The sequence below is a fragment of the Crocuta crocuta genome, unplaced genomic scaffold (assembly GCF_008692635.1).
Source record: "Crocuta crocuta isolate KB4526 unplaced genomic scaffold, BGI_CrCroc_1.0 scaffold28, whole genome shotgun sequence".
Taxonomy (NCBI): Eukaryota; Metazoa; Chordata; class Mammalia; order Carnivora; family Hyaenidae; genus Crocuta; species Crocuta crocuta.
In genome coordinates this window covers 7,745,380-7,757,825 of record NW_027533256.1, presented here as the reverse complement: position 1 = coordinate 7,757,825, position 12,446 = coordinate 7,745,380, and the positions used below count along the sequence as shown (strand labels likewise).

The following is a 12,446-nucleotide window of genomic DNA, read 5'->3' as shown; positions in this document are numbered from 1 at the left end:
CTGCTAGCAAGGAAAATGACCTTAGGACCACAACTGGTTTAGATCTACATCATCTAAGATGGTAGCCTTGAACCGCATATGGCTATAAAAATTAAACAAAATTAAAAATTCATTCCCTCAGTTTCACTAGTCACATTTCAAGTGCTCTACAGTCACATGTGGCTATGGCTACTATAGTGGACAACACATATTACATAACATTTGCATCACTGAAGAAAGTTCTACTAGACAGCATTGACTTAGATGAATCATTAAAGGATTTGGGAGGGTAAATCTGGGGAAGTCAAGCACAATAGTTACCACACTGGATGGGGGTTAAGGGAGGGGATGGAGGACGCAGTGATTTTTGTCTATCGTTCCTTATTTCATAGCTAGTTAAGTTTACAATTCCCTATAAACATCACAGCCTCCTGCATTATTTTGAAGCCAAGACTCAGAAAAATACAAGAAAACTAAGGCCTAATAGCACTTACAAATAGCAAAGCAAGAATCCAAATTGAATCTAACAGTACATCAAAAATTGAAATACCATGACTAAGTTTGGTTTCTACCAGAATTGCATGGATAGATACAATATTAGGAAATTGATGAATAGAACAGACATAGTGATTGTTCAAAGGAGAAAAATTATGACCATCTTCATTGACAATTAGAGAACATTTGATAAAATTTGACATTTTAGGGGCACCTGGGTGGCTCAGTCAGTTAAGCATCTGACTTCAGCTCAGGTCATGATCTCATGGTTTGTGAGTTCCAGCCTCGCATCAGGCTATGTGCTATCTGTGGAGCTGGCTTCGGATCCTCTGTCCTCTTCTCTTTCTCTGCCCTCCCCCGCTCATGTTCTCTCTCTCAAAAATAAATAAACATTTTTAAAAATTTGACATTTGTGTTTTCTAGCATGAGTCTTACCCCTGCCTGGGGATTGGTCAGGAGCCTCTCTGCTGTATGTTATATGGCGAAGGTAGTTTACTGGAGAAAACTGAGATGCTCTCAAAGAACCTGGATATAATAAAAATAACATTGCCCTTGACGAAGGAACTGATAGGACTTCACACACCCAAGTGTATGAGTACCCCCCTCCAATATAAGCAAGCCTGGACCAATCTGTGGTGGAATGTGGTTAAGGTTTTGGGGAGCCCCCATCACTCCTGGTGACCTCAGGTCTCCTTGGCAGGCGGTGCTGGGGTGTAACTATGTTCTATGGGGAGAAAGCTAGCTAGGTATCACGTGCTTGACAAGGAAAGGGGTGTGCAGGGGTGGCATCATGTGAGCAGAGGGGACCGACTGCCTGCACCATTAACCCTGAGCTTCCCATAGTGGGCTACAGGGAGCTCAGAAGGCGACTTCCTCAGCCACCTAGAGCAAGGTATGGCCCTCGGAGGCTGGAGACCCTATTCTTGTGTATTTCTTGATTGCTCTGGGCATTTACTCCTCCAAATAAACTCTAAGATAATTTCATTAAATAGTTCTCCTTCCAAAGACCATAATTATCATTTGAGGTGGTTGGAATTGCTTTCAGTAGAAAATATTGATTTTTTTTAAAAATTGACACTTCTTTTTTTAGTTTCCCATCAGTATTATGCTTTTCCATTTGGGCAGATCTTATTTTCTCTGTTTCACTGAGATCTTATAGTTTGTCTAAAATATGTTACATAATTTTCTTGCAAAATTAATTTATAAAGGTTCTTGCTGCTAGAAGAGACAAAGGCCACAGATTTCGGTATGTCTAGGTTGATTGAACAAACTTCCCAAATTGACCTTTTTCAGATTTTTTTTTATTAGGTTCCTTCAGGTGTCCAGTTATCTGAGAAATAGATGATCTCACTTCTTGTTACCAGATGTCACATCAGGTATTTCGTTTTCTCATTTTCTTTCTTTTTTTTTAAATTTTTTTTATGTCTTCATTTTATTTTGAGAGACAGAGACAGAGAACGAGCGGGGGAGGGGCAGAGAGAGAGGAAGGGACAGAATCTGAAGCAGGCTCCAAGTTCTGAGCTGTCAGCACAAAGCCGGACGGGGGCTCGAACCCATGGACCTTAGCCAAAGTCAGACACCCAACCTACTAAGCCACCCAGGTGCCCCATCGTTTTCTCATTTTCTCTGCTTGAGTGTCCTAAACAATAGTAAGTAATAATGGTAACAGTTGTGACCTGTCTCTAGGTCCTGATTTTAGTTGAAACCGTGGCACCTGGCCCCAAGGGAGACTCGCTCTGCACCCGCAGCCCTGAGGCCGCCCAGAGCCCCACCTGCTGGCCCTTTCCACACCCCGAGGAGAAGAAGGCACCCGTCCAGGTGCAGCGCCAGCGCGCGGAGCTGGCCTGGGCTTTCCGAGGGGCACCTAGCCAGCAAGGACCACCTGCACAGACCCAGGAGTCCCGTTCCCATCTGTCTCCATACCCTCCCGTCGGCAATCAGAGGCAGCCCTCCCGGGAGGCAATGCACCATGGCTTGGGCCTCATCACAGCCTCAGGGCGCCGTGGAGGCCCCGCGTTAGCCAGACCCCCGCCTCTGTCCAATCCTAGCGACCTCAGGCCCTTGGAGGCTGCCTCTGTGGGGAAACAAGGTGAGCAGGTGCCTTAGAGCAGGGACAATCCTGTTAGTGAGGCTATGCTGCCTGAGACACTGCAATAGAAACAAATTCAAACGTAGTTTTTACTACCCAAGGGATTGATTGTAAAATGTCATCTTCAGGAAGAAATACATGCAAACAGAAATTTTTGGAAAAAGAAAAAAAAAAAAAGAACAAGGAGAAGGCCATGTCTTGCCAGATATAAATAAAATATGTACAAGAAAATTACTGTAATAAAATACTGTGGGACTAGCAGAGGGATAAATAAACAGATTAGTGGAATAGAAACCAGAATAGAGGGGCGCCTGGGTGGCTCAGTCAGTTAAGCATCCGGCTTCGGCTCAAGTCATGATCTCACGGTTCATGGGTTCGAGCCCCACATCGGGTTCTGTGCTGACAGCTCAGAGCCTGGAGCCTGTTTCAGATTCTGTGTCTCTCTCTCTGACCCTCCCCTGCTTGTGCTGACTCTCTTTCTCTCAGAAATAAATAAAACATTTTAAAAAAAAAGAAAAGAAAGAAACCAGAATAGAGCCCAGAAACAGAACCACACATCTAGTCATTTATATGTGACGGGGATACACTTCTAAACTCTGGAAAAAGGTTAAATTATTCAATAAACAACATAGTTAAACATTTAAATAGATGATTTTGACTCATTTTAAAAAAAGATGTCCCAGGGTGCCTGGGTGGCTCAGTCGGTTAAGTGTCCTACTGTTGATTTTGGCTTCTGTTGTGATCTCACAGTTTGTGAGATTAAGCTTCACATTGGGTTCAGTGCTGACAGCTCAGAGCCTGCTTGGGATTCTCTCTCTCTTTCTCTCTCTCTGCCCTTCTGCTACTTGCTCTCTCTCTCACCACATAAATAAGTAAACTTAAAAAAAAAAGAGATGTCCCTTTCACAAAAATCTCAGAGCAAAGATTTAATGGTTTTAAAAATCAGCCACGGGGTACTTGGCTGGCTCAGCTGGTAGAGCATATAACTCTTGATTTCAGGGTTGTGGGTTCAAGCCCCATGTTGGGTGTAGAGATTACTTAAAAATGAAATCTTAAAAAACAATCAGCTATAACAAAATAGCAAAACTAAGCCAACCAAAAAATATGCAAGAATATATTTTTTTAAGATTTTATTTTTACATAATCTCTACACCCAACAGGGGCTTGAACTAACCACAGAGATGAAGTCATATCTACCAACTGAGCCAGCCAGGTGCCACAATATGCGTATATTTTTAGAATAATATAGACCCTTCCCAGACATTTCAGGAAAAACAAAGACACATAGGAAAATATTGACATATTTGTCTACATAAAAATGTAAATATTATCAGGGCCCCTTGGTGGCTCAGTTGGTTAAGCTTCTGGCTCTTGGTTTTGGCTCAGTCATGATATCATTGTTTGGCTCATGTGTCTGAGCCCTGCCTCAGGCTCTGTACTGACAGGGTGGAGTCTGCTTGGAATTCTCTCTCTCTCCCTCTTTCCCAATCCCGCGCTCATGCTCTCTCTCTCTCTTTCAAAATAAATAATTTTTTAAAAATGTAAATATTATCTATGGGAAAATGCAATAAACAAAGTTCAAAGGCAAAAAAAAAAAAAAAAGCCAGTAAAGGGATGCCTGGGTGGCTCAGTTGGTTAAGTGTCTGACTTTGACTCAGCTAAAATTGAGGGGGGAATCCCAGAAAGAAGAATGCACCAGAGGGAGAATCCCAAGATCTGTGAACAAACTCTCCTGAATACTTGGCTGACTCCTACTGCACATGTTTAGGGCAAAACTCCAAGGAATACAGAGGAAGGCGAAAGTTGAATGGAAATTTCAACCTCTGTCCAATGCTAGAGAAACAAAAGTTTGGAGCTCAAATCCTGTCAAGCTGGAAAAGTCTGGTAAACATTCTGGCTTTCCACTGAAACCCTGGGATGGCCACACCTTAAAAGTAAAGACCTCTTCCTGGAACTAAGGACTATATCCTAGGACTAAGGACAAAATTGAAATAGACCCACTTTAAAACGTCTAAAACCAATCCTTCACAGGATCAAAATGAGCTGCCTGTGGTTTAAGTTCCTCCAAGAACAACACTCACCGTTTGTAAGTGGAAGATCATAAAATTTAGAGTCTTTAAATTCTATCCACCAAAATATTTAGAAGCCATTAAGAATTTGCTGGCCATGCTGAAAAGCAGGAAAATGTGACTCATAATATGGAGGGAAATGGTCAATAGGAGCAGACCAACAGATGATAAAGATATTGACAATAGCAGACAAGGATTTAAAAATAAGTATTACGGGAGCATCTGCATGGCTCAGTTGGTTAAGAATCCAACTATGATTTCAGCTCAGGTCATGATCTCATGGTCTGTGGGTTCAAGCCCCACATTGGGCTCCAAGCTGACGGTAGGAAACCTGCTTGGGATTCTATCTCCCTCTCCTTTTGCCTCTCAGCTCACCCCCCCCCCCAACTCCCGCGCCGCAAATAAACTTTAAAGGAAAGTACATTGAAGAATGTATAGAAAAGATAAACATAAAAAGTAAAGAAATGGGAATTTTAGGAGAGGTGTAGAAATTTTACAAAAGAAACCAAATGCAAATTCTAAAACTGAACATAAACAATATCTGAAGTACTTCATTGCAGAATTTCAGTGACTTGATAAATTAAGTTTGCATATTATAATTTTTAGAGCAATCACTAAAATCAAGTGCAAAAAGCTCTAAGTAAAATGTCACAAAAGAGATGAAATACAATACTAAGAAATGTCAGTTGACCCAAAAGAGGCCAAAAGAAGTGACACAAAGAACAAATAGGACAAATAATAAACAATAAGATGGAATACTTAAGCTCAACCACATAAAAATTATGCTAAATAAAAATTATTAAATCCAATTAATTTAAAAGGCAAAGGGTGAAAGGTAAGAGGAAGAGTGAAGATGGTCAAAATGCACCAACTCTTCCACTCACAAGATGAATGAGTAAGTTCTCTGGATGTAATATACAGCATGGTGACTGGGTAACATTACTATTTGTATATTTGGAAGTTGCTAAGAGAGTATTCCTTAAAAGTTCTCACTACAATAAACAAATGTATAACTGAGTGAGGTGATGGATGTTAACTAAACTTATTGTGCTGATCATTTCACAATATATACATAGATCAAATCGTGCACACCATAAACTAATTCAATGTTGTATGTCAATTATTTCTCAATAAAACTGGAGAAAACGTTAAAAGGCGTGTCGGATTGGACAATAAAGCAAAACACAACTATCTGTTGTTTATACATAAACTGAAAACAAATGGAAGTGTTATATCTAAAAACATTAATCGTTAAAAAAAAAAAAAGAACAAAACACCTGTTAGGGCTCTACTATGATCAAATTAGACTTTAAGGCAAGGAGTACTACCATAAATAGGGAGTGACATTTCATTATCATTCTTTACTTTTTCTTTTTTTGAGAGAGAGAGAGCATTTGAGCAGGAGTCAGGGACAGAGAAGGGGAGGGGAGAGAGAGAGAATCTCAAGCAGGCTCCACACTATCAGAGCAGAGTCAAGCATGGGGCTTGATCCCATGAACCATAAGATTATGACCTGAGCCAAAATCAAGAGTCTGACGCTCAACCCACTGAGCCACCCAGGTGCCCAGACATTACATTATCATTCTAAACAATTCGATTCCAATCAGCTTCCAATCAGCTTTAATTACAGTAACACAACCACAGTTCTTTCTTGTCATCTCCATCTATTTAATTCCAGGTAGGTTAAACCCAAGAAGCTTGGTCAGACAGTCTTATGGGCTAAATTATGCCACTCCCCACCCCAAATTCATATGTACAAGTCCTAACTCCCAGGACCTCAGAATATTTGGAGATAAGGTCTTTTTTTTAAACTTCCATTTATTTAGGAAATCTCTACACCAGGCCTGAGGCTAGAACTTATGACCCTGAGATCAAGGGTTGCATGTTCCTCTGACTGAGTGAGCCAGATGGCCCAGAGATAGGGACAGAGATAATTAAGAATAAATGAGGTCATTGGGGTGGATTCTAGTGCAGTATGATTGGTGTCTTTATAAGAAGACGATGCCAGGTGACTCAGTTGGATAAGAGGCTGACTCTTGATTTTGGCTCAGGTCATGATCCAAGATTCATGAGACTGAGCCCTGTACTCCACTGAGTGTGGAGTCTTCTTGGGATTCTCTCTCTTTCTTCTCTCTCTCTCTCCAAATAAATTTAAAAAAAATTTTAAGAAGAAGAAGAAGAAGGAGAAGGAGGAGAAGACAAAGAAGGAGAAGGAGAAGAAAAAGGAGAAGAAGAGGAGGAGGCAATTAGGACATAGACACATGCAGAGTAAAGACCTCACGAAGACAAAGGGGAGAAGATGGTCCATCTGCAAGCCAAAGGAAGAGGCCTTAGGATGGAATGAAGACTGCCAAAACTCTCTCTGTTCCCTTCCATTCCTGCTTACAATAAATTGGTTCATTATTTCCTGAGTATATCATTTTCTTGAAGTCCCTTGTAATGTACAGTCAACACCAACCAACACAAGCTACTAACATCTGTTGCTTTGGACTCTTCCGGAACCACAAGCTGCAAGCTTATCGGATCACAAGCTTACTAGGTTCATTATCTACCTTCCAAGTAACTGCAGGTGATGGTTTTGTCAAATGTATCAATATGAAACAGCTTCCAAAGCCAGCTTTCTTGCCCCATTAGTTGAACCCCTAAGTCAAGGCCACAAGAGTCAGGTTTTGTTGTTGTTGTTTTTTTAATTTTTTTTAGTGTTTTATTTATTTCTGAGAGAGAGAGAGAGAGAGACAGTGTGAACAGGTAAGGATCAGAGAGAGAGGGAGATACAGAATCTGAAGCAGGCTCCAGGGTCTGAGCTGGCTGTCAGCACAGAGCCCGACGCGGGGCTTGAACCCACGAACTGTGTGATCATGACCTGAGCCAAAGTTGGACACTCAACCAACTGAGCCACCCAGGCGCCCCCACAAGAGTCAGGTTTTTGTTAAGGCACACATCATCTCCTGGCATCAATTTCCGTGTCATGGTATGCTAACTCTTTTCTGGGGGTGGCGTCCATAGGCATTCAGAACAGTGGAGTGTTTGACACATCGTCGTAGTCTGTCCTATGATACAGCCTCTAACAAAACTAGGCTGTCCTAAACCCCTGGTAATAGAGTCATTTACCTTTACACCAGGTAGATTGGGAAAGCACCAAAATCTACATGTGGCGTGGACCCAGGCCAACTTGGAAGTGATCGTGTTTTGAGGTTGTGAGGTCTACAGTTCTTAAGAGGTTGCCTGAATGAATAAAACATGTCGGCAGGGCCTAGGGTGCCTCCTTGTGTGCTAAGTCTGTTCATGATAGGATCAAGCGTGCTTTCCTTATTGACGATGTTGTGAAAGTGTTGAAGGCACAAGCTCAGAGTGAGAAAGCTAAATAAAAAAATGAAGCTTTGTTGAGTAATAAAAAAAAAAGCAACAAAAACAAAAGGTATGCTAGATTATGTCAAAATCTTTTCAAAAATTTTTAACGTTTTATTCATTTTTGAGAGAGTGGAGGGGAGAGAGAGAGTGCACACGCATGTGATCATAGGGGAGGGGCAAAGAGAGAGGGAGACAGGAGATCCAAAGCTGGCTTCGTGCTGACAGCAGAGCCCAGATGCAGGGCTCGGACTCACAAACCAGAGATTGACCTGAGCTGAAGTCAGACAGTTAACTGACTGAGCCAGCCAGGCACCCCGATTATGTCAAAATCTTAATGATATAAGATAACAAAGGCTTATTTCTTCTTCATGCTGTGTATCTATATTGCTGATTGCCAGATCCCTTTCACTTGACTTTCTCACTCTAGGATGTAGGGTGATAAGTCTGTCACGATCTTGAACATTGCCAGACTCACAAACATGACTAGTTCTGAAGGGTGACTAATTGGCGATTAGACGTTTTTGGTGCTGAAGTGGCACACGTCATCTGATCATAACTGATTGGCTAGACCTAGTCATGTAGTTCCCCACTCAAGCCCAGGGGGTAAGAAGTGCAAACAAGCAGGTGCCCTAAAGGTAGAGAGCAAGAAATACTTGGGCAACAGCATCATCCAACTGCATGTAAACTGTATAATCAAATGTACTCTAGGTCTCGTGAATAGAGGCCCTACTTTACTAGAGTTGCAGCCCCTGGTAAGCCTATTTGCAGACCTACGAGGCCCCTGATGAACTTTAACTGCACAAGTGCATACTATGTACCTTCTTCCTAGTTTTTCACCAAGAGGTGTGTGATTTTGCCCAGTAACTGTGCCAGGTAAAGAGGAATCTCCCGAACATTCAGCTACAACTGATCCTCACTCTGAGATAGAACTGATTCCTCGATACTCAGACCACCAACTTGGTCCACCATCCATGGCTTTAATAGCCCCAGATGACAACTGAAGCTTTGACCAGTGTCAACAGCAGGTCCGATGAAGCAGCAGTCATCAGGGTCATTTCTCCATGGCCTGACTTCCATGAAGCTGCTCCGGGACTTAAAGAGTAAGTCTACTGTAATAGGAAATGCCAAGTAGAAGCCACTGGAGTATCCCTCCAGGCTAAGGGAGGTAATGAAAAAGGAAATCGACTCCCTGACTCCTAAGGTTTGAAGTCATTGAAGTTGGGTTTGCCTTGAGCAATTGCTCCCAAGTATCTTGAAGGATGTATAAAACTAGGGGAAGAGAATCAGTGAGAAGCCAGCCGAACCGCAGATAAAAGGGGAGCAGAGCTAGCTGTACCTGAGGATGGTCAATGACCAGGGACCAAATCCAGAGCATATTCCAGAAAGTTCTTTGTGTGGACAAAGTTGGAAACCTAATCAAGGGCAATAGAAAGAGGAGTGATTTCACAGAGTTAAAAAAATAATAAAATAAAATGTTTTTTAAAAATGCAGAAGGACAAGGGGAGTCAGAGTCTTCTCAGGAAATGAGTCTCCTTCTGTAACTGAAAAAGCACCTTATATAACCCAATGCATGCCAACTCCTTATCAAAATATCTCAATTTTTCTAACTTTTGTTCATTATGAATATGTAAAACTTTTGAGATACAGAAGAAATAGTTATGTCTGTGCTTATCTAGTTTCTTAATTTAGCTACTCATATTTTAAACCATGTATTTTACAAAGTAATATTTCAATCTATAAGTGTTTGGTTTTTTATTCCACATTTTGGGAAACAACCCCAGTGTTTTTATGTCCCTTAGAGCCTCTTGCTGAGTCATCCAACAGGTTTCTTGAAAACCTCATTTCTTAAGAACAAGACCAAAAAGCCTTGAGAATTCCAATTCCCTACTTACCATCAAAAAGGTCTCAAGGAAATAAGTTTTCTTATGGTGCACTTTTCATAGGTGGAAATGGGGACCTGCTTGACCCCTCTTTGGAGGTGTGAGGCTGGTGTAACACTGAGGAAACCTCCAAAGCACTGTCTACTAAAGGGTGGGAAAAGCAAATGTCCCTGGGACTTGTGACATGGTCACAACAGATTAGGGTATGGACAAAGAATCCATATTGTTTGCTTAGGTTAAAAATAAGGAGGAGAGCTTTGCTAGATTAAAAGAAATGTAAGATTCATGTCAACAGAGTACAGTGTGTGACTAGAACGAACATTTGGAAACAATCATGGAAATTGGACCCTTGACTGGATATTAGATGTTTTAAAGAAATGATTGTTGTTTTCAAAGATGAGATGATGATATGGTGTTTGTGTTAAAAGAATCCTTTTCTGGGGCACCAGAGTGGCTCAATTGGTTAAGTTGCAGACTCTTGATATCAGCTCAGGTCATTATCTCACAGTTGGTGAGTTTGAGCCCCACATTCGGTTCTGTGCTGACAGTGCAGAGCCTGCTTGGGATTTCCTCTCTCTCTCTCTGCCCCTCCCCTGCGCTTTCTCTCAAAAAATAAATAAATAAACTAAAAAAATATAAATAAATAAATAAATAAATAGTCCTTTTCTGGGGTCCCTTGCTGGCTCAGTCAGAAGAACATGCTACTCTTAATCTCAGGGTGGTGAGTTTGAGCCCAACATGGGTATAGAGATTACTTAAATACTTTGGGACACCTGGGTGACTCAGTCAGTTAAGTGTCTGACTTTGGCTTAGGTCATGATCTCATGGTTTGTGGGTTTGAGCCTTGTGTTGGTCTCTGGGCTGACAGCTCAAAGCCTGGAGCCTGCTTTGGATTCTGTGTCTCCCTCTGTCTCTGACCCTCTCCCACTCATGCTCTGTCTCTGCCTCTGTCTCTCTCAAAAATAAACAAAAAAATAATAAGATAAAATAAAAACTTAAAAAAAACTGTTATTTTCTTATAGACATATAATGTCTAGAACTTAATTTAAAATAATCCAGTAAAGGTTTAGGAGAAGATAAGGAGGAAGTGTGTGTGTGTGTGTGTGTGTGTGTGTGTGTTGGTGGGGAGAGTAAAGAGGAAACAAGATGGGCCACAATTGATAATTGGCCCAGCCGGGGGTGATGAGCACTTGAGGGATGATTACAGTAATCTCTCTATTTTTAAGTATGACATCCTCCATATTAAAAAATAAAACAAAATAAAATGCAAAAGTTTGTTTTTCTAACTGAGGTAGTTTAGAGAATATCTTATGAGAGGATTTTAAGGGCTAGATTTTTATTATTTTTTAACCAGGCCTTAATTTATAAGTTTTTAGAAGCTTTAGGTATAATAAGTATGGAATGCAGAACAGATATGGTCCCTCCCCTCCCCTTTGAGCAATTTGCAAAGAATCATGAGGCTTGTTGACAGTTGAACAAAATTCTTTACATTTCTAGAATACCTTTGCAGAAGATGTAGCTTGTTATCAAAACCACCTGTCTGCCACCCCTTACTAAAATGCTCTACCTTTTAAAAATTGTAAATAAAAATATAACTCTACTTATCATATAATTTCTTTATATATTTTTTGTAACTAGATTGATATTTTAGCTCTAGAATTTTCTAGAGATTCAAAAGCCTTCAAAGAACTTTTTCTTTATCAAAAGAGCCTCCAGTAGGAAAGAAGACCTGACACTCATTCTGCATAGAGATAAGGAGGAATTCCTCTGACTCCCAGGCCAGTAATCCTGAAAATTCTACCAGCTGCAGAAGATCCAAGGGGTCCATTCCATCCTGGGCACAGGTCATAAACACTTCAGAGAAGTCCTGCCTTTGGAAGCAGCATGAAGTTTTATCAACAGGCTAGTTCACAGTTTGGGATCTTTTCCCTGTCTCAGGATCTAAGTGAGTCACTCTTTCTCCATTGTAACAGGCCACCCAGAGCTTCCCTTCAGTATCAAGACATAGTCCCTCTGGGAATTGTTTTTTCTCCAGCTTGTGAACACATCTGCAGTAGGAGATCTTGTCTATCTGCAGGTCATAGTCAAAAGGCTTCCACGGAGTAGAACAAGCTGTCAATGTAATAGATGGTCTTGTGGTCCAGGGACCAACCCAGACTACTGGTCACAGTACTTTGCCAGGCAGTTGTCAGGAAAGAGGGAGTATAGGGACCCTGGTGCAGCTTTAGAACTGCAGGGACCATTTCCTCAGCCATGGCGCCAGCAAACTATCTCTCAGCGGATCAATTTTCTTGTCTTTATCTACTGAGGCCAGGACAACTGCTGACTGATCTTTCCAGTTCAGAGCACAGAACTTCGTTCCAATGGTTGTGACATAGCCTCCTGACTGGCGAGGGGCCACGGAGCTGACGGAGGCATCCACGGTCACAGGCTGCAGTTGCTGAGAGAATCCCACTGGCAAACCGTTTTTGTAGGACTATGTATGAAGAGTGGAGAGCTGGGTGCCTCCTCCCACACCCAAGACTCACCACGCCCACAGTTCTCCAGCAAAACACACTCAGTTTTAATGGAAGACATTGTCAT

At 41.5% G+C, this 12,446-nt stretch overlaps 1 pseudogene; it reads right to left on the bottom strand.

Annotated features, from left to right (window-relative positions):
• Positions 1-11,599: 11,599 nt before the first annotated feature.
• On the bottom strand, positions 11,600-12,446 carry LOC144216986 (regucalcin-like; annotated as a pseudogene).